Source organism: Rhipicephalus microplus, chromosome 4 (assembly GCF_043290135.1).
Source record: "Rhipicephalus microplus isolate Deutch F79 chromosome 4, USDA_Rmic, whole genome shotgun sequence".
Classification (NCBI taxonomy): domain Eukaryota; kingdom Metazoa; phylum Arthropoda; class Arachnida; order Ixodida; family Ixodidae; genus Rhipicephalus; species Rhipicephalus microplus.
In genome coordinates this window covers 167,941,381-167,968,435 of record NC_134703.1, presented here as the reverse complement: position 1 = coordinate 167,968,435, position 27,055 = coordinate 167,941,381, and the positions used below count along the sequence as shown (strand labels likewise).

At 45.9% G+C, this 27,055-nt stretch overlaps 1 non-coding gene and 1 pseudogene across 1 annotated transcript; one reads left to right on the top strand and one right to left on the bottom strand.

Moving 5' to 3' along the window:
* Positions 1-325: 325 nt before the first annotated feature.
* On the top strand, positions 326-8,736 carry LOC142814446 (uncharacterized; annotated as a pseudogene).
* A 4,295-nt stretch (positions 8,737-13,031) lies between these two features.
* Positions 13,032-13,154, bottom strand: LOC119173044 (U5 spliceosomal RNA). The gene has a single exon (XR_005109997.1). It is a non-coding gene; the product is annotated as a U5 spliceosomal RNA (small nuclear RNA).
* Between the last annotated feature and the right edge of the window lie 13,901 nt (positions 13,155-27,055).

Here is a 27,055-nt window from a genome sequence, read left to right as displayed (position 1 = left end):
GCGTATCCAGATAGAAACCCTCCCGGTTAAAAAACGACATGGCCTGGCTCGACTTACAGACTGGAAAGCTTTTAGAAAAACTAGGGCAGAATTCGAGAATAAAGAAATTGTGGACACTGACAGTTGGGTCTCGGGAATCAAAGCAGACTGGAAACGATTAACCCGAGAAGTTACCCTATCTACAAGCACGCCCGAGGTAGACAAGCATCTCCTACACCTCTAGGACGCCTGCCGGGGCCTATTAAGAAGATAGAAGCGGCAGAAACACAACCGCAAACTGAGACTTAGGATCGCCGCAGTCACAAGGGAAGCCAAAGAGTATGCGATGGAGCTGTCAAGGCGCAACTGGGACCAAAAATGCAACGAGCTACAAGGTACACTAGGTTGGAAAAGGACATGGGCCTACCTGAGGGCCCTCATAGACCCAACAACGAACAAGACTGAAACTTGTAGGACGACTCAAAAGATTGCACACCGATTCAAAGCCACAGACCGGGAACTGCTAGAACACATAAAGCTGCGCTATATTGGTGATACAACGAATACTGACTGCAGCCTGGCATACAATGGTGTAGCTACTCCCGCTCTGGACGAACCCATTACCACAGAAGAAGTTCGACATGCTATGCTGTCGGCAACAAAGAACATTACGCCAGGAAAGGATGGCATCAGCAACGCTATGATACGGAACCTCGATGACAAATCTATCAAAAGGTTTACAAAATTCGTCAACAAACATTGCGAAGAGGGTACCGTTCCAAATGACTGGAAACATGCGGAAATAATAATGATTTCAAAGTCTGGAAAAGCTCCAAGCTTGGAAAATTTAAGGCCCATTTCGTTGACTTCATGTTCGGCAAAAGTATACGAGAGGATCGTGCTTCAGAGGCTGGAGACCTACCTGGAAGACAACGAACTCATGCCGCACACCATGTTTGGCTTCCGAAAATGCCTCTCAACACAGGACGTCCTCCTACAAATCAAGGAGGAGGTGCTTACCGATGTCCCAAAATATGGCGAAAACGTACTACTTGCACTGGATCTTAAGGCTGCTTTCGACAATGTCAGTCATAAGGCTGTGCTAGAGGGGCTTAGTAAATTAGGTTGTGGAAAGTGAATACACCACTACATCAAAGCTTTTCTCAGTAAAATAACCGCCACAATTGGTATAGGAGGCATCCGCACTGATACGTTTGATGCGCCCACAAAAGGGACACCCCAAGGCTCTGTGATATCGCCGATGCTGTTTAACATCGTTATGATCGGCTTAGCTCGAAACCTCGAAAACATGGAAATACTCAGACATGCCATCTACGCAGACGATGTTACAATCTGGGTGACTAGAAGATCTCTAGGCCAAAAACAAGATCTTCTGCAACGCGCAACTGATACAGTTTACGACTACATGCGTCAATGTGGCCTCGACTGCTCTCCGGAGAAATCAGAAGTCCTGATAATCTACAGACGAGGATACGATCTGCAAAACTCCATAGAGGTCTATATAGGGGGAAGAAGATTCCAGAAGTGTCCCGAATTAAGATTCTTGGCATGTTGATACAAAGCAACTGTCGTATAGACCACACCATCAGGCAGCTGTCAAACACTACAGCGCAAATCACGAGGATGATCACCAGCATCTCTAACAAAAGACGGGGTATGAAGGATGAGGACACTTGTAGCAGGCCCTCCTTCGTCAGTAGGATTGTATACAGTGTCCCCTACCAAACACCACTCCCACAGGAAAAATAACAATTAGAGGCAATCCTCAGAAAAGCCTACAAGTGCGCCCTTGGTCTACCTGTCAGCACATCGACAGAGAAATTCCTTAAACTCGGGATAAACAACACAGTGCAAGAACACATCGAGGCGCATCTTGTTGCGCAGAAAACGAGATTACTGTTGACTGCTACGGGCATGTACACGTTGCAGACATTTGGCATGAGGGATGCTTGCAGAGAAATCAATAACACAACGAGCATATCAAGGACATTTGCCAGATCATTGAAGTCAGCCCAATACCACAAAACATGCATCCAGAAATCGATAAGGCTCGAAGAAAAGCCAGATCAGAAGCACAAGAAAAAAATTTCAAGGCGAGAACCCACGTATTGTACGTTGACGCGACCACATACAGAGAGCACTCCGGGACAGTTGTAAGCGTTGTTGATCACCAACTTAGGGAAGTCAACAGCGCTTCGATCAAAAGCAACAACATCCTCGAGGCTGAGGAAGTAGCGATCGCGCTGGCCATCACACACGAGAGCAAAGAGTCTACTACAGAAATAGTTACTGACTCGCAAGAAGCGTGTCGACGGTACAGCAGTGGACGCATATCCAGTGCAGCCATCCGCATACTCAAGGAAAACAATCAACTTCTCGAGCTGCTTCATCAGGCCATGACACGGCGACAGAGAACCAGCTTGCCGACGCCATTGCCCGAGAATACGCCGACCACGGGGCGCACAACGACGAGGAACCAGCCACAGTTTCTAGACGCTATGGAGAAATTTTAGAACATCAGAGAGCCCTGAGGAGGATATACCCCCTCCCCACAAAGACCTCAACAGAGAGCCGTCGATTGCCTGGAGACAGCTGCAGACTAATACGTACCCCAATCTCAGTCTTCTGAGTAAAATCTATCCCGGAATATACACCAACAAATGCCCGCTATTCAGAGAACACCCCACACTTTACCACGTCACATGAGCCTGCCAACACACACAGGTAGTGCCAAAAAACTGTACACCAACTCCGGAGCAGTGGGAGGCTGCGCTGTTCTGCTCTAAGCCTGAAGAACAGCTCAAGCTGATTGACAGAGCTTGCAAGATGGCAAAGGGCACAGGGGCCCTGGACTGAGTTTCCACCTTCACCGGAAAAAAAACTATTTGTATTAAAGTTTTGCATTCATTCAGGTAGCCAGCGTCGACGATGAGAGTCATGGAAGCCATGCTCTTGACAGTTACTTGGAAGTTCATGCCTCCCATGTGCTGAACGCAGTGTACCTTTGAGAGGCCAACTATTGAGGCCGTAGCGTCGACGACGGTCTCCGGACTAGTCCCCGCAGGGACGAGAACGTCGAAGGCCTGCGCTTTCGAAGGCGTCTACGACGTCGATGGGTAGAACATGCAGGGACGCCAACAGGATCACTTTCTCTTCGTCTTCGGCCTGCCTGGCCTGCCTGCTTTCCTGTGTGTCTGTCGCGGGCGAAGCTCCTTAAAGTGGCAACCGTTCGTCCCTCATCGTAGTGCGTAACCCGTCTTACTTTTTGACCTGCAAGGTGGTGCTGGTGGGAGATTTCTCCTGTGCGTTGTTGAACAATGAAAAATTCGCAGCGTGCGCGTTAGCTAAAAGCCAAATTCTCCTTTCTCTCATTCCCCATTAGCAGCCATTGGCACGTACATTGAGCACTATCTGACAAAAAAGGATTGCTAGGTTATACTCGCTGGGCGTAGCCTCCTTGGTTTTAGAAAGGTTTAACGAGCGTTGGGCCGCAGTGCCATGAATACAATGAACTAGTATATACCATGAACTCGAGGTGGTTAAAGGTGGGTAATAGACACGAAGCGCAAGCCGTAAGAAAGTGTGGGTGTGCCACCTCTCGTTTAGTCCTTGGAATGTCCGCTGGATGGCGATGCTTCTATATGCAGAATATATGGTGAAAAGATGCGAGATGGTGATACTTAGAGTGTTGACTAGATAGACGAATGGACACACAGACAGATGCATGGACGGATGCACAGATGGCTGCACGGACGGATGGATGCATGCCCGGCTGGGCGGATGGATGCACGGATGGTCACACAGACGGACGCATGGACGGATGGAAGCAAGAACGAATGGACGGACGGAGGCTTCGCCCCACTCTCCATCATCCACCCCGTGGATATGCTGCCGTTTTTTCTTCGACGCAAAATATTTCAAGTATGTTGCGGAGACGTCAGGTACAAACGTTACTTTCATGGCGTAGCATCAAGACTGGAAGCAGTAAAATCTGTTCTCCTCGAAATGTGTGACTCGTTAGTTTGAATAACCGGCAGTATTGTCAGTGGCAAAATTTTCACTCACCCGCTTTTTTGGGAAAAGTCCAAAATAAATTGTCTTTTCAAAAAAAAATTCCAAATAGGTGCAACACTCACAGAATTTTTTTAATATTCTGGGGAGTTTACGTGTGCACAACACACAGACACACACACACACACACACACACACACACACACACACACATATATATATATATATATATATATATATATATATATATATATATATATATATATATATATATATATATATATATATATAGGGAAAGAGGTGTATACCTAAGGGCTCATTTTTTCGTGTTTTCACACAATATTAATGAGATCTAACAGACAATAATGCCCAGGAATGTATAGGGGAAGTTATTAGAACAAATGTAACGTAAATAAGAAGAAAGAAAAGCGGGTGAAAAAATAACCAGCCGTGCGCAGGAATCCAACCTACGACCTTCGAATAACGCATTCTATGCTCTCGATGAGCATCGAACGCGTTATATATATATATATATATATATATATATATATATATATATATATATATATATACTGCAGAATCAGGGCGTCGATGAAGTATATATGAACATCCTGGAAGAAATCAACAGGGGATCAACTGCTACCATAGTGCTTCATAAAGAAAGCAACAGAATACCAATCAAGAAGGGTGTAAGGCAGGGGGACACAATCTCCCCAATGCTATTTACCGCATGCTTACAGGAGGTTTTCTGAAGCCTAGAATGGGAACAGTTAGCATTAAGAGTTAATGGAGAGTACCTTAGTAACCTGCGCTTCGCCGATGACATTGCATTGCTGAGTAACTCAGGGGACGAATTGCAACTCATGATTACGGAGTTAGACAAGAAGAGCAGAAAGGTGGGTCTTAAAATGAATCTGCAGAAAACGAAAGTAATGTACAACAACCTCGGAAAAGAGCAGCGCTTCGAGGTAGGTAATAGTGCACTTCAAGTTGTAAAAGACTATGTCTACTTAGGGCAGGTAATAACCACGGAGCCTAACCACGAGATTGAAGTAACTAGAAGAATAAGAATGGGGTGGAGCACATTTGGCAAGAATTCTCAAGTTATGACAGGTAGATTGCCACTATCCCGCAAGAGGAGGGTATGTAACAGCTGTATCTTGCCGGTACTTAGCTACGGAGCAGAAACCTGGAGACTTACAAAGAGGGTTCAGCTTAAATTGAGGACGACGCAGCGAGCAATGGAAAGAAAAATGATAGGTGTAACCTTAAGAGACAAGAAAAGAGCAGAGTGGATTAGGGGACAAACGGGGGTTAAGGATATCATAGCTGAAATCAAGAAGAAGAAAATTACATGGGCCGGGCATGTAGCGCGTTGACAGGATAACCGCTGGTCGTTAAGGGTAACTAACTGGATTCCAAGAGAAGGCAAGCGGGTTAGGGGCAGACAGAAGGTTAGATGGGCAGATGAGATTAAGAAGTTTGCGGATACAAATTGGCAGCAGCAAGCGCAGGACCGGCTTAACTGGCGGAACATGGGAGAGGCCTTTGTCCTGCAGTGAACGTAGTCAGGCTGATGATATATATATATATATATATATATATATATATATAAATATGTGCGTGTGTGTGCGTGTGTGTGTGTTGGCCATCGACATTCTCATTCCAGATTGAAGGTGCCGGAGCTCACTCTCAATCATGATTTATGAACACAATGAAAAAGAAACACAAGATAACATCTATATAAAAAGCAATGCATTTTGGCTGCAGCACTGAAGCCTTGAGAGCAATGCAGTTGTCAAAACATTATTTTTTTTCTTTTATGCTTCTTTCATAGCCGTATTTTACCTTGATTACATTCATGTTCCATCGCAACAAGAATGATTTCCGTCGAATTCTTGGTTGACTCATCATTGTTCTAAAGTTAGTTAATCAATCTCTCCAAATTGATTAATTTATCATAAAATTATTGGCTTACGCAGTAGTCAGCAACCTTTATTTGTTCACGTCGTTCTAGAGGGCGTCGGCGTATTTTAAAACTCTAGCGCAATTTAGCTTGGGCATCATGTTTGGAAACTTCGTGAGTCATAGCCCTGTCGACCCCAACAATACAGGGCCCGGCGTAAATAAATTTCAGTAGGAGTAAACAAGAAATAGCCTGTTCAGGCATGAGGCGAATAAATAGGGTAGCGTTCAAAGGGCAGTGACAGTCCACCACGTTGGTAGAGCGGCACTGGTCATGAAAATCGCGGCAACAAAGTGCCACCATGGCGGCCGTCGGGTGTGCAGTCAAGAAACCAAGTTGTCTCGGAATCTAACCCCGGCGGCGAAATAAAGTCAACAGATAAAAAATTGGCAGATACCACGTACAGTGGGAGTCGATGATATGCGAAGCACGAATGAGAAATGTTGATATGTCACTTTAAAATCAGCACAACGTTACGAGGTGGAGGTAAATGATGCCATATATGACACATGACTTCCATGTATGGATTATCATGTTCGGATGTGTCGCTTACCTTCGCCATCTATTCACGTCACGTGATACCAAATTTAGTATTTGTGGAGCGAGTGAAACGGCCACGAGCACGCTATCAGCATGGTATGTTGTCATGTTCTTACATCACACGCGTGTCAGGATTATCATGTTTCCATCAGTCAAATATTTCATCATCCATTGACGTCACATAATACCAAATTTGGTATATGTCGAGCCAGAAAAACTGCCGCGAGCACATCATTAAGGCCCAATATACTCCAATGTAGAGTTGACAAGCGCATGCTGGGCACAGCGACGCTACGTTAGGAAAACGTGAGCACTCAACAGCCGACGACCAGCGTTCGTCGGCGTGGCCCGACGGCAACCAGCACGAATTGCGACATACAGCATTTGACGCCGATGCGTTACCAAGACAACACCGCGTCTTCCTCTTTTCGTGAAGGAGGGACGCCGGACGCACTAAAACGCGCATGCGTCAAAGCAACGCAGTGCTGCGCGCGCCTGCGAGGCCTGTTCTGCGGATTCAAGGTCGAGCAAGGTTGTGCAAGGTCGGTTGATGCAGAAGCAGCGCGCAAGGAGAGATAAGTTTCTCTTCATTTCTTTGTGTTTGTGAACACCATTATTATTTTTTTTCGCTCCTAAACAATAATTAGTGTTGCGGGTACTGTAGGTGTGGGACATCGGCATAGTTGTAGTGACGTTGACCACGTGAACGGGCTAGGCGGCTGTTTTGAAGAAGGTCGGGGCGCCTGGTTAGTTGTTAAAGAGCTAGAGCCGAACACGAAGGGGACCTAGTGAGAGGCTACTAGCGAAATTGAACACCTATTTGTGCGGTGTAGGCGGCCGCTTCAAACAGTTGTTTAAGTAGGAGACTTAACGGAGGTGGCTGGATAGCGGGATTAGGGTTGAACATAGGCCCGTCGGGCACTCGGTCCGATGGTCGGGCGGGCGATGACTAAGGAAGCTAGGAAAACCACGAGCGAGAGTGAGCTGGTGCAGTGTGAATAATGCAAGCGCTGGTGCTACTTAGATGAGACAGCATTCACGAGTTTGGCCGACGCGCAGAAGACAAGCTTCGTGTGCAGGCTGTGCGAGGCACTGAAGGCGGCCGTGCAGCGCATGGAGGCTAGCATCGAGGGGCTTCAGGGGGAGCTTAGGGCGGAACGGGAGCAGAGGATAGAACTCCAAAAAGAGCTCGGAGGGTCGCGTGAGCGGAAGGAGGCTACCGCCAGCCTATTAGAGCAAATGAAGGGCGACCTTCGAAAAGAACGGGAAGGGTGGACCGAGCTAGAGCAGTGGGTAAAGGAACTAATGGCGCTTTGCCCCGGCCCCGAGCGGTGTGAGACGGAAGGCGTGCGAAGCGGAGAAGGCGACTGGCGGGAAGGAACAGGCGAAAAGGAAGGTCAGGGGGCTGCAGTGTCTGGCCACAGCACGGAGGCTCCGAGAACATACAGCTCGGTGAAGCAGCAGTCTTCAAGCAGGGCAGAAACACAGGACAGACGGCAGAGAGAGAAACAGGTGAAGCAAACAGGGGTGCCATCACAAACAGGAAGCCGGCGATTGGAGCGTACAAGGGTCCTATTAGTGGGGGACCCTAATGTGACCAGGGTTAGAGATGACGTCCTCAAGACAGTGAAGGAAGATGGAGAGTCAGGGTTGAGGCACAGTCAGGGAAGAGCATGGTGGATGCACTGGCCAAAGCTCAGGAGGTTGTAGAAAACAGCATGGAGGGCGAAAATCTAGTCATTATTCATGTTGGGCTCAATGATGTGTTGAAGGGCAAGGATCAGACCCTTCAGAGAAAGCTAGAGGATGGGATGCGTAAGCTCTGAAAAGCTTCTGGGAATGTGCATGTGACCATATGCACAGTTTCAGAGGTCAGGATGCTGCCTCGTGGGATTGAAAGGAGGCTAGTGGAGGCCAATTGTGTGATCAAGGGTTTGAGCCGGCAACTCGGATACAGCGTAATAGAAGTTAACAAAGACGTGTAGGAGCCCGGCGCACGCCCCTTTGCACAGAATGGCATTCACTACAGTAGTGCGACGGACAGGAGGGTCGGTAACAGAATGGGTCGCCAAGCCATAGCTTTTTTAGGGGGACCCAGAGCCCTGAGGCCAACAGTGTTGCCAAAGACGGACCTAAAGTGGCACAAATATTCAAGCCACATGAAGTTCGTGAGAAAAGAAATCGACGTTAGCACAAGGGCCGAGCTAAGTCAGACGTAGGCTATAAATATGCAGGGTGGCAGGACTAAGTTAAAGCGGGAAGAGATAGACGAGCAGTTGAGGCAGGAGGAGATGATGGTATAGGGGGTTGTGGAGGCACATCTTCGGGACCTGGAGAAACCACCCTGCAATCCAGACTACGTATGGGAATATTGCAATAGAACAGAAGGCAGCAAAAGGGGGGGGGGGATTGGTGCATTTATACATAGGAGCATGGGTTGGCAAAGAGTCAAGCAGGGATGCAAGGAACATTCAAGGCTAAAATGAAAAGTTGCAGGGCAAATGACTCTCCTTGGTTTCGTGTACTTGTGGACGGGAGCAAATGCCAGAGAGGAAAACCAGGCAACGGTACAGTGTATATCAAATGACATTCAGGAGTTAGGAGGAGAGTGCGAGATAATTATACTAGGAGATATGAATGCACACATAGAAGATATAGATGGGTATACTGACTGAACAGGCAAAATGATCATGGATTTGTGTGAAAGGCATAATTTGATCCTTTGCAACACTACCGAGAAGTGTGAAGGGCAAATAACATGGGAGGTAGGAAGGCTTCAGTCGACGATAGATTATGAGCTGATGTCACATGGGATGTATGATAAGCTCAGGGGAATGCACTTAGATGAAGGTGGCTCCAGAAGTCTGGGTAGTGATCACAAACGTATCGATCTAAGTTTTGGAAGAGCAGTGAAAGTGGGAAGGAGACAAAATGAGCAACTACTGAAAAATCTTCATTCAGAAAGGCAAATAGAAATTGCTACTAAACAAATTGAGAAAGTAAACACTGAGGATAATGAAAATGTGTGGACATACACAAATCTAATTAGACTGTTTTGGGCTAGAGCTTGCTAAGGCACGTGACAAGTCACACCGGAAAAGAAGACACAAGCCCAAGAGTTGGTGGGATGAGGAAGTTAAGAGAGCCATTGCAAACGTCGGGAAGCTTCTAGGGAACACAGACATGCTAAGCAACAGGGTGAACCGACAGATGATGTTCAAAGAAAATGGGAAATCTTTCTAAGCTCTCGAACGGAAGCATCCCTCCTGATCAATGAAAACATTAGAAGAAAGGGTGCTCAGTGGCTGGCAGAAGTACATAAATAGGACAGAAAGACAGCTGTGAAATATTGGAACCATCTAAACTCCCTAAAAATGAAACAAATTTAGAGCAGAGGTATATAACTACAGCTCAAGGTGCTAGGCTAGAAGGGGACGAAGCTATTTATTATATAAGAATAAGAGTGACAAAAAAATTTCAACAAAGAAGTGCCTTATGCACCACAATAGACAGGGATGAATCAAGTGGCACAATGGCTTCATTTTCACAACGAGAGTGGGAAAGGGCTGAGAGGGTTCCAAGTAGTACATCAAGGGGCCCAGATGGCATTCCAATTATGCTCATAAAAACGTTGGGTCCGAAGTCTAAACAGACTTTGAGAGCGGCAGTGAGCAGAACTATAATCGATGATGAAGTCCCTGATGAATGGAAACCTAGCAGGATGAGCATAATTTATAAAGGAAAGGGGGACAAAGATGACATAAACAACTACCGTAACAGTGACATCAGTGGTCTACAGGCTGGCGATGCAGATTATAAAGGAAATACTGCAGGCATGGATTGAGAATGAGGGGGTGCTGGGGGAACTGCAGAGTGGGTTTCGGAAACACAGGAGGTTGGAAGACAATCTGTTCTCACTGCTGCAGTGCATCGAAATAGCAGAAAAGGAACTCAGGCCTTTGTGGCTAGCATTTTCGGATATCAAGAGAGCGTACGATAGCATGGTTCAAGAGGACTTATGGGGAATAATAGACACACTGGGTGTGGAAGATGGAGTCACTAATCTTTTAAAGGAAATCTATAAAAGTAACAAGGTAGTTATAAAGTGGGAAAAATAGGTATCCAAGCCCACAGAGGTGAAACGGGGACTTAGGCAGGGGTGTCCACTGTCACCCTTGTTATTTGAGATGTACCTAGAAAAAGAAGAGGCCAAATTAGAGGAAAGTGGACTTGGCTTCAACCTCTCTTTAGTCAAACAAGGAAAACTCATTGATCAGGCACTACCAGCATTAATGTACGCAGATGATATAGTGCTAATGGCCGACAACAAGGAAGATTTGCAGAAATCGGTGGACATCTGCGGGAATGAGGGAGATAGGTTAGATTTTTGATTCAGTAAGAAAAAATCAGCATTCATGATTTTTAATGATAACGAAGGTGGTGAGCTAAGAATACAGGAAGTAACGCTAGAGATAACAGATAAATACAAATATCTGGTTGTATGGATAAGCAATGGGACCGAGTACCTAAGGGAACACGAAATATACGTGACGACTAAAGGTAACAGGAATGCAGCAGTTATGAAAAAGAGGGCACTATGGAATTACAATAGGTATGATGTTGGGAGAGGAATATGGAAAGGGGTCATGGTTCCTGGGCTGACGTTCAGCAATGCGATCTTGTGTATGAGATCAGAAGTTCAAGCAAGATTAGAAATTAAGCAACGTGGAATAGGTAGGCTTGCTTTAGGAGCTCACGGAAATACACCAAATCAGGGAGTACAAGGTGATATGCGATGGACATCATTTGAGGGCAGGGAAGCTAGCAGCAAGATAAAATTTTAGAAGGGATTGAGAGAAATGGGGGAGGAGCGTTGGGCTAGGAAGGTTTTCAGCTACTTGTACATGAAGAATGTCGATACAAAATGGAGGAAGCGAACCAGGTAATTGACTGGTGAATACTTAGAAAACATCAGGTGGCCAAACCAAAAAGAACCTACGGGTAAGAAGAAAGTGAAGAAAATTGAGACTGACATGTGGAGAATCGGCATGATTGAGAAGTCCGCACTAAAGATCTATCGAACATTTAAGCAGGAAATTGCCAAGGAAAGGATCTATGATAATATTCGGGGTAGTTCTCTGCTGTTTGAGGCCAGGACGGGAGTATTGCGAACCAAGACATATCGGGCCAAATACGAAGGGGTAGACACGGTATGCAGTGCGTGTGGAGAGGAAGAAGAACTGCCGAACACTTGATAATGTTTTCAAAGAGTTTTTCAAAGCACTGGGGTTTAGGAACAGGGAGGGCAAAAGAGACTTTAAGCGGGTAGACTTAACTGTGAGGAGGTTATCTGATTGGTGGCTAAAGTCAGGGCACGAGTGAAAATTAAACCCCCTTCACTGCAAAGTACCCGTCCAACTTTACTATTTAAAGAGAAAAAAAGATAAATATAGTGCTTAGTTCACTAAGTATTACGGCTAGGTGGCGTTAGCCGACGTCCGATCTAAAGGGTACAGCCACATCCATCCATCCATCCATCCATTCATCTATGGCAGCACCGGCGCTTGGCGTGAGAACGCCAGCGTGAGGCGACGAAATGAACGCCGGGAAGCACGCGCACGGCGTCGCCTCGAAAAGTATTGGCGCCTTGACTGTGGCGTGTAGTCATGTTCTCACATGACGCGCATCTCATAATTATCATGTTTGCACCAGTCACATACCTTCGTCATCCATTGGCGTCACATAAATGTGATCGCGGCCGTTTCGCTAGCTTCACATATGCCATATTCAGTGTTTCAATACCAAACACCGCATATGTGAAGCTAGCGAAACGGCTGCGAGCGCATCATGCGTGTGACATGTAGTCATGTTGCTACATGACACGCATGTCGTGATTATCATGTTTGGATATGCCATTTACCTATGCCGTCCGTTCGCGTCGCGTAATACCGAGTTTGGTACAAGTGAAGCCAGCGAAACGGCCGCCAGCACATCATGAGCGTGGCATGTAGTCATGTTGTTACATGACACACATCTCATGATTATCGTGTTTGCACTAGACACATACTTTCATCATCCATTCACGTACCGTAATACCAAATTTTGTATGCGTGAGGGTAGCGAAATGGCAGCGAGCGCATCACGAGCGTGGCATGTAGTCATGTTGGAACATGACACGCACGTCATGATTTTCATGTTAGGGTCTGTCAATTGTGTTCGCCATGCAGTCACGCCATACCATATCAGTTTTGCAACATGCCATGTAAACGAAACCGCCGCTAGAGCTGCAGGACCACGAAATGTAAATCAAGACTTTCATGTTATGACGAGTCAAATGTTTTTCGTACAGCCATGTTATGCTTTACCAAGTTTGGTATCGATACCATTATCAAAAAGGCCAGGAGAGCAAAAGCCGTAGGCGGTTAGATAGATATACACGTACAGGGTCACTGAGGTTCGCCAAGAAATCGCATCTACAATTTTGAAGTCTTACTTTTGATTTGTACAGTTGGCCTTGCCCGAACGGGCAAGGCCTCCAAAAAATTGGCCTACAGGCTCATTAGGGTGTCCTTCCCCACGGCAATCTTTAGTAAAAGGCGAAAGATTGTTGCGACTGGCTGAGGAAGGACCTGAGCGATGAATGAAGAGCGGCTTACATTCCGAGGTGCTGAAAAATAGCCAGAAAACTTGGCCAAGCTTATACAGAAGGTTTTTGTATGTTCTGGCCTCTTAACTTCAAAACATGTGTTGTCATAAAAAATTATCCTGCATGATTCACAATAATAACATATACCTTTTAATTAACAGAAATCAAATATAGTCACATTCATTTTAGTTCAGGATCATATGCTGGCGAAAAATGTATGCAGCTTGTGCACTTCCATCAAACTTAGTAAGTGCCGGAGTAGCGGCACGTGCACACACGTCTATATCATACTTGACGCGCTCTGTATTTAGTCTTTTAAATTCGAAGCATTTCTTAGCGAACTTCGGCGACTTTGAGCGTATCTGTCTATCTATCTATCTATCTATCTATCTATCTATCTATCTATCTATCTATCTATCTATCTATCTATCTATCTATCTATCCGCCTACTACTTTTAGCTCTCCTGGCCTTCTCGATAATGGTATCAATACCAAACTTGATATGCCATAACATGATTGTATGGGAAACATATCTGACTATTCATAACATGAAAATCATGATATATATGTCATAAATGTCATGATTTATATTTCAAGGTCCTGCAGCTCTTGCATTGGTTTCGTTCACATGGCATGTTGCAAAACAGGTATGGTATGGCATGACTGCATGGCGAACACAAACGATAGAGCCTAACATGAAAATCATGACATGCGTGTCATGTAACAACATGACTACATGCCACGCTCTTGATGCGCTCGCAGCTGTTTTGCTAGCGTCACATATACCAAATTTGGAATAACAGTACTTGAATGGATGATGAAGGTATGTGACTGAAGCAAACATGATAATCATCAGATGCGTGTCATGTAATAACATGACTACATGCTACGCTCATAATGCGCTCGTGGCCGTTTCGCTAGTTTCACATGTACCAAACCCGGTATTACGCGACGCGAGCGGACGACGTCGGTAAATTACACATCCAAATATGATAATCTTGGCACGCGTGTCATGTAACAACATGACTATATTCCACACTGATGATGCGCTCGCGGCCGTTTCGGTAGTTTCACATATGCCAAATTTGGTATTACGTGACGCCAAAGGATGACGAAGAAATGTGACTGGTGCAAACATGATAATCACGAGATGCGTGTCATGTGAGAACATGACTAGATGCCGCAGTAAAGGCGCATATACTTTTTCACGTGACGCGTTGCGCGTGCTCGCTGGCGTTCATTTCGTCGCGTCACGCCGGCTTTGGTAGAGGTTCTTGAAAGGGAAAATTCAAGAGAAAAGCACGAAGCTGTTATTGTCTTTCAACGCGAAGGCACCACCACTGCTCCGCGTGGGGGATGGGGGAGGGGATGTAAAGACTGAGGAGGAAAGTATAGGAGGAGGAAGGGCGCAGTCGACCATCTCGCACGCAGCCCGCGCTTAAGCCGGGAAAGGGAAAGCAGCACCAGGCGCCGGTCCTGCCTTATGACGCGTAGACGGCTCGCGTCTACGCGTCAAAAGCGTCAAATGCGCCTCTCGGCGTCGGAGGGGCATACGCGAGGAGGCGCGAGGGATCAAGCCGGGCTTGATATTTTTGCCACGCGTACGCTACGTCACCACGCGTACACCGGCGCCAACCAACCAGGGGCCGCGCGCCAACCAACAAGAGGCCGTGATGACTCCGAATGCTGTGCCTAATGGCCATCCCTTCGAAGGCACGGCCAAGTGCTGGAAGCAAGCACGGAAACTTCTCTAGACATTCCTGAATGAGTGCTTCGTAATCTGTAAAGACAACGACACGACGAACGACTGCGAGTGCTACCAGCGTGACGTGGTTCCATGCCGAGTTCAAGCGACGCCGACAAATCCAGCGAATTTCGGCCGGCTGGCTTGCACCGGTCCTGAGTGCGATCGTCGGTCGAGCAAAAACATCGTACAGACTACTGTAGGATATCGGCCTTCCTGTGCTTTTATCTGTGATTTTTTGTGCTGAAAACGAGTGTATACAGACTTCGGACGTTTCAAGCTATCAGCGTGAGCCCTCGCCTACCGTGGAAGGAATTCAGAGCGGTGTCATCTGCATCCAGCGTAGGCCTCACCATCTAGTTTGAATGAACCAGCACATGCGAAAAACGTCGGCTGAACATATACGACGCCCGAAACATCGCGTAGTGCATACGGAGGAGTTTTCATCTGCACTGTGTCCGTTTTCAACATCGGTAATTCATCATCGCTGAAAGCGAACCTCGCACTAGCCAGCACATTTCTGTGATGTGAAATCGTACGTACTTATATAAGTGTATTCGCGAATTGTATGACGCTGAAACATCCGTTGGCTTTGGTGCAAATTGTTTTCGTGTGTTGCCAAGCTAATAACAAGCGTAGGCTGGTTGGTAGCAGTGTGATATGATTTCGTGGAAGGTACAAGCGACGCTGGCACATTCAGCTGTCCGCGGCGATGAGGTATGCACGTAAGGTGAACGATGTAAGGTGCATGACAGAGATCACTGTAATAAAATTTGTGGAATAATGATAGCATGGCAGTACGATGATGACGACAGAGATTATATAAACCGGATTCCGCATTCAATAATAAGAAGTGGAATGAATGAATCTACAGCACGGTTTTGGACAGCTTCCAGGGCAGATGCGAGGTAGGACTGGTGTGGGCTCCAGATAGCGCATGCGTATTCTAGTTTCGGTCTGATGAGTGATTTGTAGGCTAGTAGTTTTACGTGCGTGGGGGCATGACGAAGATTGCGTTTCAGGAATCCCGGTGTTTTATTGGCAGATGCAACGATACTTGTAATATGAGTGCGCCAAGATAGGTCATTGCATAAGGTCGCCCCTAAATGTTTAAACGAGTTAACGGCTTCGATGCGAACTCCACAAATTGAATACGGAAAAGAAAGGGGAGCAGAACGTCGAGAGAAGGTTACAGATTTACATTTACTAGGATTTAGAGTCATAAGTCATTGCTGGCCCCAGTCTATGACGTGGTTAAGATCAGCCTGTAAAGCATGTTGGTCGAGAGGGTTATTTATAGTTGAATAAACGACGCAGTCGTCTGCGAGAATTCTGATGTTAGCTGAAACTGTTGAAGGCAAATCATTATTATAAATTAGGAACAGAAGGGGTCCAAGGACGGATCCTTGAGGCACACCTGAGGTTACTGGGAGCGGGCAAGATGTCGTGCTATTAATAAGAACAGTTTGAGAGCGCTTTGTTAGAAAAGCCTTTATCCATTCGAAAATATTGGGCTCTATGTTTAACTGACCAAGATTTAGTATTAATCTTTTATGGGCTATTTCGTCAAATGCTTTGGCATAATCTAAAAATATGGCGTCAGTCTGAATGTTGAGGTCAAGGTTAGTGTGTAAATCGTGAAGGAAGATAGGTAGTTGGGTTTCGTATGATAGATCTCTGCGGAAACCATGCTGTGAAAGGTGAAAGAACCGGAACGAGTCTAGATGATTCATGATGTGAGAGTATATGACGTGTTCCATGATCTTGCAAGGTACACTGGTTAATGAAATGGGTCGGTAGTTAAGTGGAGAGTTTTTGTTACCGGCTTTGTAGATTGGAAGGACCTTGCCCACTTTCCAATCCTCGTGTAAAGTGGCAGTGGCAAGAGACTGCGAAAATAACAAACATAGATAGGCAGCAGAGATACATTTAGTATTTTTAGGAAACTTTGACGTGATTTCATCAATGCCCGCAGACGCGGAGAGTTTGATGTTTTTAATCCGAGAAGCTATACCACAGACAAAGAACAACCGGTGGCATTTTCGATGGAATGAGGCCGAGCGGAACTGAATAAGAAAAAGACGTATCATTCTCTATGGTATAAACAGATGAAAAACTGCAATTAAATTGATGAAAACCCTCATAATCGGACAAAACTTCATCGAGCTCATTCGTAAGACTTACTGTATGAGCACTGTGAGGGTTAAATACTCCCGAAAACTTCTTAGGATTATTTTGTAATAGTTTGCGAAGTTCAACATGAAAAAAGAGATATTTAGCAGTTCGAGTTTCTTTCAAATAGGAATGTTCAGCTGCATAGTATTTTTCCCACGCGTGTGCACTGTTTACGAGTTTAGCTGCACGATAAAGCCGCTTCTTTTTGTTTTCTAATCTTTTGAGCGATCTTGTAAAACATGGTTTTTGAGAGTTAGAGTGGAAAGTGACTTTAGGTATGTACTTATATACAAGTTCATTTATTTTAGCTTTGTAGACGGTTCAGTTGTCCTCAATGCTTCGGCTTTGAAAGTCCACTTAAAACAGAGGATAAAACTTGATTAAAACGTCAATGATTGTTTGATAGTTAGCTTTATCATAAAGCGAATGGTCTTTACAAATGTGTGGCGTGGAACTGACTCAAACTAAAATATGGCTTAAATAACCTTATGCTAACTAATTTTTTGAGGTAAGTAATGCATGATAAGCATTTGGGACTGTTTGTTAGTAATAAATTCAAAGTGTTTGCCGATTCCTGCGTGATGCGTGTTGGTTCAGAGACCAATTGTGTAAGATTGAAATTATGGCAAACGTCAATGAATTTGATTGCTTCGGAGTTGTTTATAGTGGAGACTTGATTACACCAGTCAATACTTGGATAGTTGAAGTCACCTTAAAGTACGACACTGGCGTTACTGGGTGTTGTAAGAAGCTGGCTTAGCATATCATTCAGTTTCTCTGGAAAGTATGGGCTGTTTCGTGGTGGTCTGTAACATTTCACGGTTTTTGGTCTAGCCCGACATAAAAGCCATAGTATTTCTTCGTCAGTCACGACATTAACAACGGAGCATGAGAGTTTCCGACTAGCAGCAATGAGCACGCCCCCCCCCCCCCCCCCCCTCGGGAGCCCTCGCTGTCTTTTCGGAAAATATCAAAAATTGGCAAGTCAGTGAGAAGTTCAACGTCGTTGGCATCATTAGACAGCCAGGTCTCTGTGTGTACTAGCAGCTTACTAGCCAAAGGCGATACAACATTTGATATGGCCTCTCTTTTCGGTAAAAAGGTACGTATGTTTGTGAAAATGATAGAAAAGGGCAGATAATTTGAAAGGGTGATTTTTGCGCGACAGTGCGTTTTCTGTTTACGAGGTGATTGCTAGATAGTGGATTCTTTTACCATTTGGGAAGATGAGTAAAAAGAATTTAACGGTGCGGCCCGATGTGTAGCGTTTTGTACCGCAGAGAAAAGGGAGCTGCTTTAGATTTAGCAAATGCAAGAAGGTGTTTTCGCGCAGTACGGACTGCAGCAGAAAAATCCTCTCCCACGCTGCATTCTGTGCCCTTGAATTTGCGGCCACAGGAAAGGATTGCGGATTTAGTTTTGTAAAAGGCAAACTTAACTATTATAGGACGACGTCGGTTTTCGATGAATTTACCTAGACGGTGTGCACGGTCGACTTCCTTTGGGTCTACACTAGCGCCTAATTGATTGCGACAGATGTCAATAATTATTTGCTCCGACTGGGCGAATCTTTATTTTGTGATTGTTTCAGGAATACCATAAAAATTAGGTTATTTCGGCGCGAATTATGTTCCGCTTCATCCAGACGCGCTTCAATATTGCCAACTAAGCCAGCTGTTTGCGTACAGTCAGCCCTCAAGCTATCAATAACGGTCCTGACTGACAGGAGGCTTTGGTAGTGGCTTTCCAAGTCAGTTAGGCGTTGGCTTACATTACTTATCGCTTGTTCGGTAGATAATAGCTGATATTTGAGATTCTTTACCTCCAAGATTAGTTGAGACTGTCCGGTGGTTAGTTTTCGCAATTCAGACAATATGGCAGATGTATCAGGACCAGGATTAGACTCGATATCTCCAGCAAGTAACAGTAAACATCGAACTGCATGAGCGATTTCAACAGCAACAGCAATACAACACCTTGGGCTTGGTATCTGAACTAAAAAGTAATTGTTCGTTCATTTAGTAAATAAGGAGTATTGATTACAAATACGGTGTATAGATTAGGCAGAGGAGTAGAAGTCGGTGTCGCGTCCTGTTCGCAGTAGCGGACTCGTTGTAATGCGGGTCAGGCATGCGTTTCCAAGAGATGACAAGACGATCTGGGTGATTACGGGAGCGATCACTTGTGCGGCGAAGACGAAAGTATTAGTGGTCATCATTGTGGCACAGCCACCAAGCCCACGCAGCAAGAGCGGCAGTATACAACGCTCCTATGTACGTCAAAGTACCGTATTCGCGAGGTGACGTCAACACATTGTTGAGATCGCTCATGCTCGAATGTGCTGCCACCTACTGGTCGCTACCAGATCACCAGAACAAGCGCCTGCGAGAAACAGACCCCGGTATGACTTTTCGTCTTCCAGATAAAATCAGCCGAAGACATGCTAATATACTGCACCGAATTCGCCTGGGCGTCGCCTTCACTCGCCACTACACCCACCTAATCGGATGTGCAGACAGCCACAATTGTGAACGCTGCCAAGTGCGCGAAACGATAGCTCACATATTTTGTGACTGTGCATTATACGTGGCGCAAAGAAAAATGCTAACTGCAGCGTTGGCAAGCATCGGACGAACGCCATTAAGTGAAAGCCACATATTGTCAGCAATGAACGACCAAACGGTGTCAAAAACTGCTACAAAGGCTGTTCTAGACTTTACAAAAAACACTGGACTAGAACTAGACTGTAGGTTACTATACTAAGTGGCTACTGTACTTACGCACCACCTCTTCTTGTCTTCATCATCACCCTTCATCCCTCTTTCCTTCCCCCTGCCCTTATCCACAGTGTAGAGTAGCAGGCTAGAGCGAACTAGCTCAGGCCGACCTCTCTGCCCTCTAATAAATTCTCACTCTAAAAAAAAAAGCCCACTAAATGTTGAGCGCCGGTGGCGTTGTTCTATAGGTGACTGAGCGATGAAAGTTGATGACGATGGCACCTCCCAAGCAGGACCGAGGGATGGATGGATGGATGTGACTGTACCCTTTAGATCGGGTGGCGGCTAGCGCCACCAAGTCGTGATACTTAATGAACCAAAAACTAGATTTATTTTTTTAAGTGAGTTTGAGGATTCGTACTTTGCATGGATCGTACAATGCATGGATTCGTACTTTGCATGGATGCCCCACAGAGAGCGTCTCCGGGAAGCCAAACGCAGAGGAGCAGAATTCGGTGTCGCGTCCAGTACGCAGTAGCGGACTCGTTGTAATGCTGGTCAGGCATGCATTTCCTAGAGATGAAAAGACGATCTGGGTGATTACGGGAGCGATCACCTGTGCGGCGAAGCCGAAAGGATTAGCGGTCATCATTGTGGCACAGCCACCAAGCCCACTTGTGTCATAATTATGTTCTATTTCTCTCATTTTTTACCGGGGTGCACTCAGGGAGAAGTGATCTTTGTTTATTTTGGCACACTTATTGTAATATTACTGTTTAAATGCTTTCATTTTGTATATATGTACACCACCCCTGCAGAAGCCTCACATTGGGCTTCCGTATTTGAAAATATATAATTATAGAATCCGAAAGTGTTCCATGCTGCGCTCGCTTCCAATTATATCACTAACATTTGTTGCATCATCAAGTGTCCGGTGTGCATTATTACATTGGAGATAATTTTGGCTGCCTTCCATACAGGGTTCAGTTCCAGTATGATGACCGACATCTGTGACTAGATGAAGGGTTTGGTGCGGTTTGTGATTTTAGTGAATACTTTAACTACAGGAAACGTCCAGAAGTCTTCATAACAGGGTTCAGTTGCAGTCCTATGACCAATATCTGTCTTATCATGAAAGATTCAGGTACAGTTAGAGCGTACTTTGACTACAAAAAATGCCCAAAGGCACTCTACATAGTGCTTGGTTCCATTCTTATGACCAGTATCAGTTGTATCATTAAGAGACAGGTGCGGTCTTTTGCATTAGAAGATATTTCCAATACGCTTATCATTCAAAAGCCCTCCGCACAGGACACAATTACAGCCTCATGACCTAAATTCGTCACATCATAAAGAGTAGGGTGTGGGTTGTTGCATAGGAGAACATTTCGACTGCAGACAACGTCCAGAAGTCTTCCACACAGTGTTCAGTTCCAATATTATGACCGATATCTGTGACTTCAGGAACAGTTGTGTGTGATTTGTCGCTTTAGAGAATACTTTGACTGAAAACAACGTCCAGACGTCTTCCATACAGGGTTCAGTTTCAATATTATGACCAATATTTGTGACTTCATGAACATTTGTGTGTGATTTCTCACTTTAGAGAATACTTTGATTGAAGACAATGTCCAGAAGTCTTCCACACAGTGTTCAGTTCCAATATTATGACCGATATCTGTGACTTCATGAACAGTTGTGTGTGGTTTCTCACTTTAGAGAATACTTTGATTAAATACAATGTCCAGAAGTCTTCCACACAGTGTGCAGTTCCAATATTATGACCGATATCTGTGACTTTATGAACAGTTGTGTGTGATTTGTCGCTTCAGAGAATAGTTTGAATAAAGACAACGCTCATAGGTATTCCATACAGTGTTGACACGCATATATGTGCGGTCGCTGTTTATAACTGACCGTCCGTAAATATGTATATATATATATATATATATATATATACCTACTGACGAGTGAGGTAGGATTGCCCTCCCCCCACACGCGAAAGAGTTGGTACGCCATTACTGACGCCCTTGCTACGCCGAGCCGGGCAGACACAAACTTTTTGGGGCATTGAGACGCCAGCCATGTGGGCGGCGGAAAGCGCGCAACATCAACACAGCCTTCCAGTAGTTGTTTTCTTCCATATCCAATAGATGGCGCGAAAGCTTCACTCACCTAACTCACTCAGTCCCAGCCAGACGAAACGAGAACGAAACAAAGTGGTGCGGTTCAGCACGGTACGGATCCGGCAGATCGCTGGGAGGGTGAAGGCCAAGAGAACTGCCACTCTGAGTGAGCGAGGGACAATACTCGCTTAGTTCGCTCATTGGCTCTCGGTGAACCGCTCAGCCATCGGCTCTAATGAGACGCGCAGACAGATCAATTGGAGGGCGAATAGCCGTGGCGGTGCAGTTGTCTTCGCTGTGAGCTGCTCACTTCTGTTGACCCGCACATCACTGACTCTTCATGAAGAGCCGCTCAGAAGATTCGGCTTGCTACTGAACGACCCATCTCTATTCACGATGCAGGCGGAAGGCTTGAAGCCCCTGTGCGTACATTCAAGTTCAAGCTATACGCAAACTGGAAGCGTAACTGCGCATTCATATAGGCACATGTATACAGCTGTTGGTGGCTCATTGCCACCGCCTCCATCTACATATGTAGGCAATAACTCATTGCAAGAAAAATAAGATAAAATATGACGTCAGCACCTCAAGTATACTAGCGACGTCGTTTGGTTTGCCTCGCATGGCGCTAAATGGATTTTTTTAATTGATCCCCTTTTAGATGGCTTTTAATCCCTACGCGATTTTATTGCGTCTTCATGGCTTGCCAACTGCGTACGCGAGAGGAAAGGAAGACCAACAAGAAAGAGTGAGGAAGCGAGGTTGTTTTATTAACCAAATAGGGTACTCTCAATATAGGGTACTCGCAATATCCCCAAAATGTTTACAGATGGAGATATTGTCACACTATACTGTTCACGAGCACAATAATATTTACAGGGTGTATATTTTATACAAAGCAATGGTATGACATCGATCACAACATACGGTACGTGTGCCTCTCGAGAAGCGTGGAAAGGAGCAAGTGGATGTGGGCGACACGCAGGAGAGGGCAACTGGAGTTCACCTGGGGCGACAGACTCGGACGCCGCCCACCATGCAAGCACTGAGGCCGCACCCGCTTGGCGCTGAAAGTTCCGCCGAGTGAAGACGATATAGCTGCACACGATTAGCTATTACTGCAGGCCGAAGGATGTGTGCGCCGTGGGAGTCGTCGAACACACGGGCCAGCGAGTTACTTGACGCACTACATGACGGCGATGACCGGCGCTGGAGCCTGGAATGCTGGTACAATGGGTGCGCGGTAGGCGGTGCAGTTCGTGGATGGTCAACCACTCAAATTCCCCTATCATGGAAAATGACTGCAGCGAGACTGCAGCCTTAGAAATATCATTTCGGCAACCTTAGAGTGTTCAGTGTTTTCTTGCTTAGCGTGACACATTCACCCTCACTAAAGGCAAACGCACGCCAGCCAGAGAAGACAGTTGGAGTCTTGCTTGCTTATTCAGTCTTGCCCTTTCTCTCTCGAACGCAATTAGTGAGCCGTATATCGCATTAAAATCCCGTATTTACAACGATCCGTAAAAGGTCAGCAATTAAGAAAAATTTCAAGTTCGTACAATGAAGGGCATATGCACGAAGTCGCCCCCGCACCCGGTTGTGACGTCATACTTTATTTTTTGGTGTTGTTAGTTGTCCCCTCCATACGTAGAGGGAGATGGTGACTATGAGCTGCCAACTACTGGACACATGGGCTTCTATGGAACTTATGCTACCAGTTTACATATACCTTCGCGCAACCTCGTATGACGTGCTTTTGCTCACCGATGCGATACCCAGACCTTGCCGCACTCATCATCATGCTGTTCGCGAAAATAAGTCATTTTTGCACGAAACTCAAGTATTTATTAGTAGTCTGCTAGCAAATATTTTTCCACATTGTATCAGCCACGGCTCCGTTGGCGTTTTTTGTCACGAATACAATGTTGAAATGTTTGCTAGCAGACTACTAGTAAATACTCGAGAAAGAAGGGTTCTGTTGCGGGGCACCGAACCAGAGACTTCAGCATCCTCAGCGCGCTGTGCTATCAACAAGACCACGGAGCATACGTTGCCAAAGTTGCTAACGGCAAGCCTCAGATCACCACAATTTCAGCGCATTTTCGTGATCAGCGGCGACATGGCTCGACGGGTTCGTTTCGATGAGCGTCGGAGCGGCCGGGGTCTCTCCTGCGCGCGCGTTTATCAGACCCGTGATTCTGGAGAGCTCGAAGGTCACTTCACCTGCTGCCACGGTCGCGTTCGCTAAAAGCGCGCGCCACTCACACACGAAGATTGTGACAGTTGTTCGCGTTTCTCTTGTGTATACTTGTGCGTTCGTTTCGTGCGTCTTTTTTTTTATCTGTTTGACCAGCGCGCTTTAAATGTCGAGCCGGGACAGCTGTAGGTGCGCGCTCGTCCCACAAAGAACTATGCTATACTAAGAGTGGCCACTGGAGCCTATTCGTGGCCCAGCAACAAAGAAACTGACCAACCGATACAGTTGTAGGTGCGCGCTCGTCTCACAGAGAATTATACTATATTAAGAGCGGCCACTGAAGTCTATTCGTGGCCCAGGAACAGAGTCTGACCATTCGATAGATGGCGCACCCATCGTCGCTTTTACTCTCTTTTTAACACATGTAATAGCCCCTTCAGGACGACAATAATTGCCCAACTTTGGCATCAACTTTTTGCGAAGAGGAAATTTTACTAATGTGTGAGATTTCCTATATCCGCTCTACATCATGTCCCGCTGAGAACATTTAATGCGACACAACATAAAACGGCAAAGAATGACTGGAAAGTGTTTCCTTTCTGTATTTGTTTTGCACAAAAAGGCACACTGATGTGGTTTAAATTGAGCTGTACATGAATTCCCTTTGCGGACGGATGAGTGAGTAGCCTACAGGTAAATAAAGAAAAAAAATGAGTACCCTAGTGGTAAAGACACTCCCTTTCGGAGCATGAAGGCATGGGCTCAAATCCTACCATAGGAAAAAAAAATTTGTTATTTCATTAATGCTGAAGATATTATGGGGTCTGACCAACCACTCGTGGCGCTGAAAGCAGCGCTGTAGCTGGTCCGCAGGCTTCTACGGGAGTGTCCGCTTTTTATCTATGTTTCTCTATGCTCGTCATGTGTATGCTCACTTCGCGCGTGCTTTTTGCTAGAGTTGCGAGCTGCAAGTATCGAGCCGCTTGTTATTCTCTGCGGTACTTCGCACTTTTTTGGCGTAATGTTCATTCGTAGTGCCTTGTAGCGAAACAATGCACAATTAACGTGAAACTACCTCTGTTAAAACACGTTTCAATTTTGTTGATATAACGATTCCTAGAAAGACGAATCAGCCACGTTTTTTGTAAAGCTTGTCCAGATTTTGTGGCGTCACTTTCTACCGAAACTTTCTCAGCTACCTTTGAGCGAGATACAATACAAGTGGAATAGCACCGACGGCAGGATAACAATAAGTGCACTGTACACGCACACACAGGAATACGTACTACTAAGTAATGAGTAGTTAATTACTTGATTTGTTTATGATTTGCGCACATTATATTGTTGATTGAATTCCCAGCAGTGGTAGATAATAAACTTTATTAGGGATCCAACTGGCCCGGGCTAGGCATCCAGGAGCTGTCGTCCGTGGAGCATCGTGCGATGTCTTCGGCGATAGCCCTCGCTCGCTGGACAGCCCCGATTTGGTCCACTGCACGTGGGCTGAGAAGGGCAGCTCGCCACCACTCAGCCAGTCGTCCTGGGGTACACTCACGCTCGTCCGAGTAGTGGCTGCGAACACCGCACTCACACTCCCAAAGTATATGCGCCGTGTCGGCTGTCCCGTGCACGCACCACGGACAGCCTGGTGACGGGTGGAGCGAGGGACACAGTATGTGCGCTTTCTCAAGTAATATCAGACAAAAAAAATTGGCAGATCCCACGTACAGGGCAAATCGATGATATGCAAAGCACGAATGAGAAATGTTGATATGTCATTTTAAAATTAGCCCAACGTTACGAGGTAGGGGTAAATGATGCCGTACATGACTTCTGTGTCATGATTACCGTGTTTGGATGTGTAGTTTCCCTTTGTCGTCTATTCACGTCACGTGATGCCAAATTTTGTATATGTGGAGTTAGCGAAACAGCCGCGAGCACGCTGGGAGCGTAGTATGTTGTCCTGTTTTTACATGACACGCGTGTAATTATTATCATGTTTGCACCAGTCATATATTTCCTCATCCATTGACGTCAGGTAACACCAAATTTGGTACATGTGGAGCTACCAAAACGGCCGTGAGCGCATCATGAAGGGCCCAATATGCTCCATATGCCACATGCTGCATTTCGCGCCGATGCGTTACCCAGACAACACTACGTCTCCCTCTTTTTGTGAGGGAGGGATGCTGGACGCGCTGAAGCGCGCATGCGTCAAAGCAACGCAGCGCGGCGCGCGCTTGCGAGTATATGGCGGCACCAGCGCCGTGCGCGGAAAATCCGGCGTGACGCGACGAAATGAACGCCGGCGAGGGCGCGGAACGCATCACGTGAAAACGTATTGGCGCCTTTACAGCGGCATGTAGTCGTGTTCTCACATGACACGCACTTCATGATTATCATGTTTGCACCAGTCGCATTCATTCGTCATCCTTTGGCGTCACGTAATACCATATTTGGCATATGTGAACCTAGCGAAACAGCCGCGAGTGCATCGTCAGTGTGGAATATTGTCATGTTGTTACATGAAACGTGTGTCATTATTATCATATTTGGATGTGTAATTTACCTATGTCGTCCATTCGCGTCGCGTAATACCCAGTTTGGTACATGTGAAGCTATGTGTACGGCTACGAGCGCATCATGAGCGTAGCATGCAGTCATGTTATTACATGAAACGCATTTCATATTTATCATGTTTGCTTCAGTCAAATACCTTCGTCATCAATTCACGTACTGTAATAGCAAATTTGGTATATGTGACGCTAGCGAAACGGCCGCGAGCGCATCATGAGCGTGACTTGTAGTCATGTTGTTACATGACTCACATGTCATAATTTTCATGTTAAGGTCTATCGTTTGTGTTCGCCATACCATACCTGTTTTGTATGGTATGGTATCAGGTATGGTAAACAAGTATGGTATGGCATAAA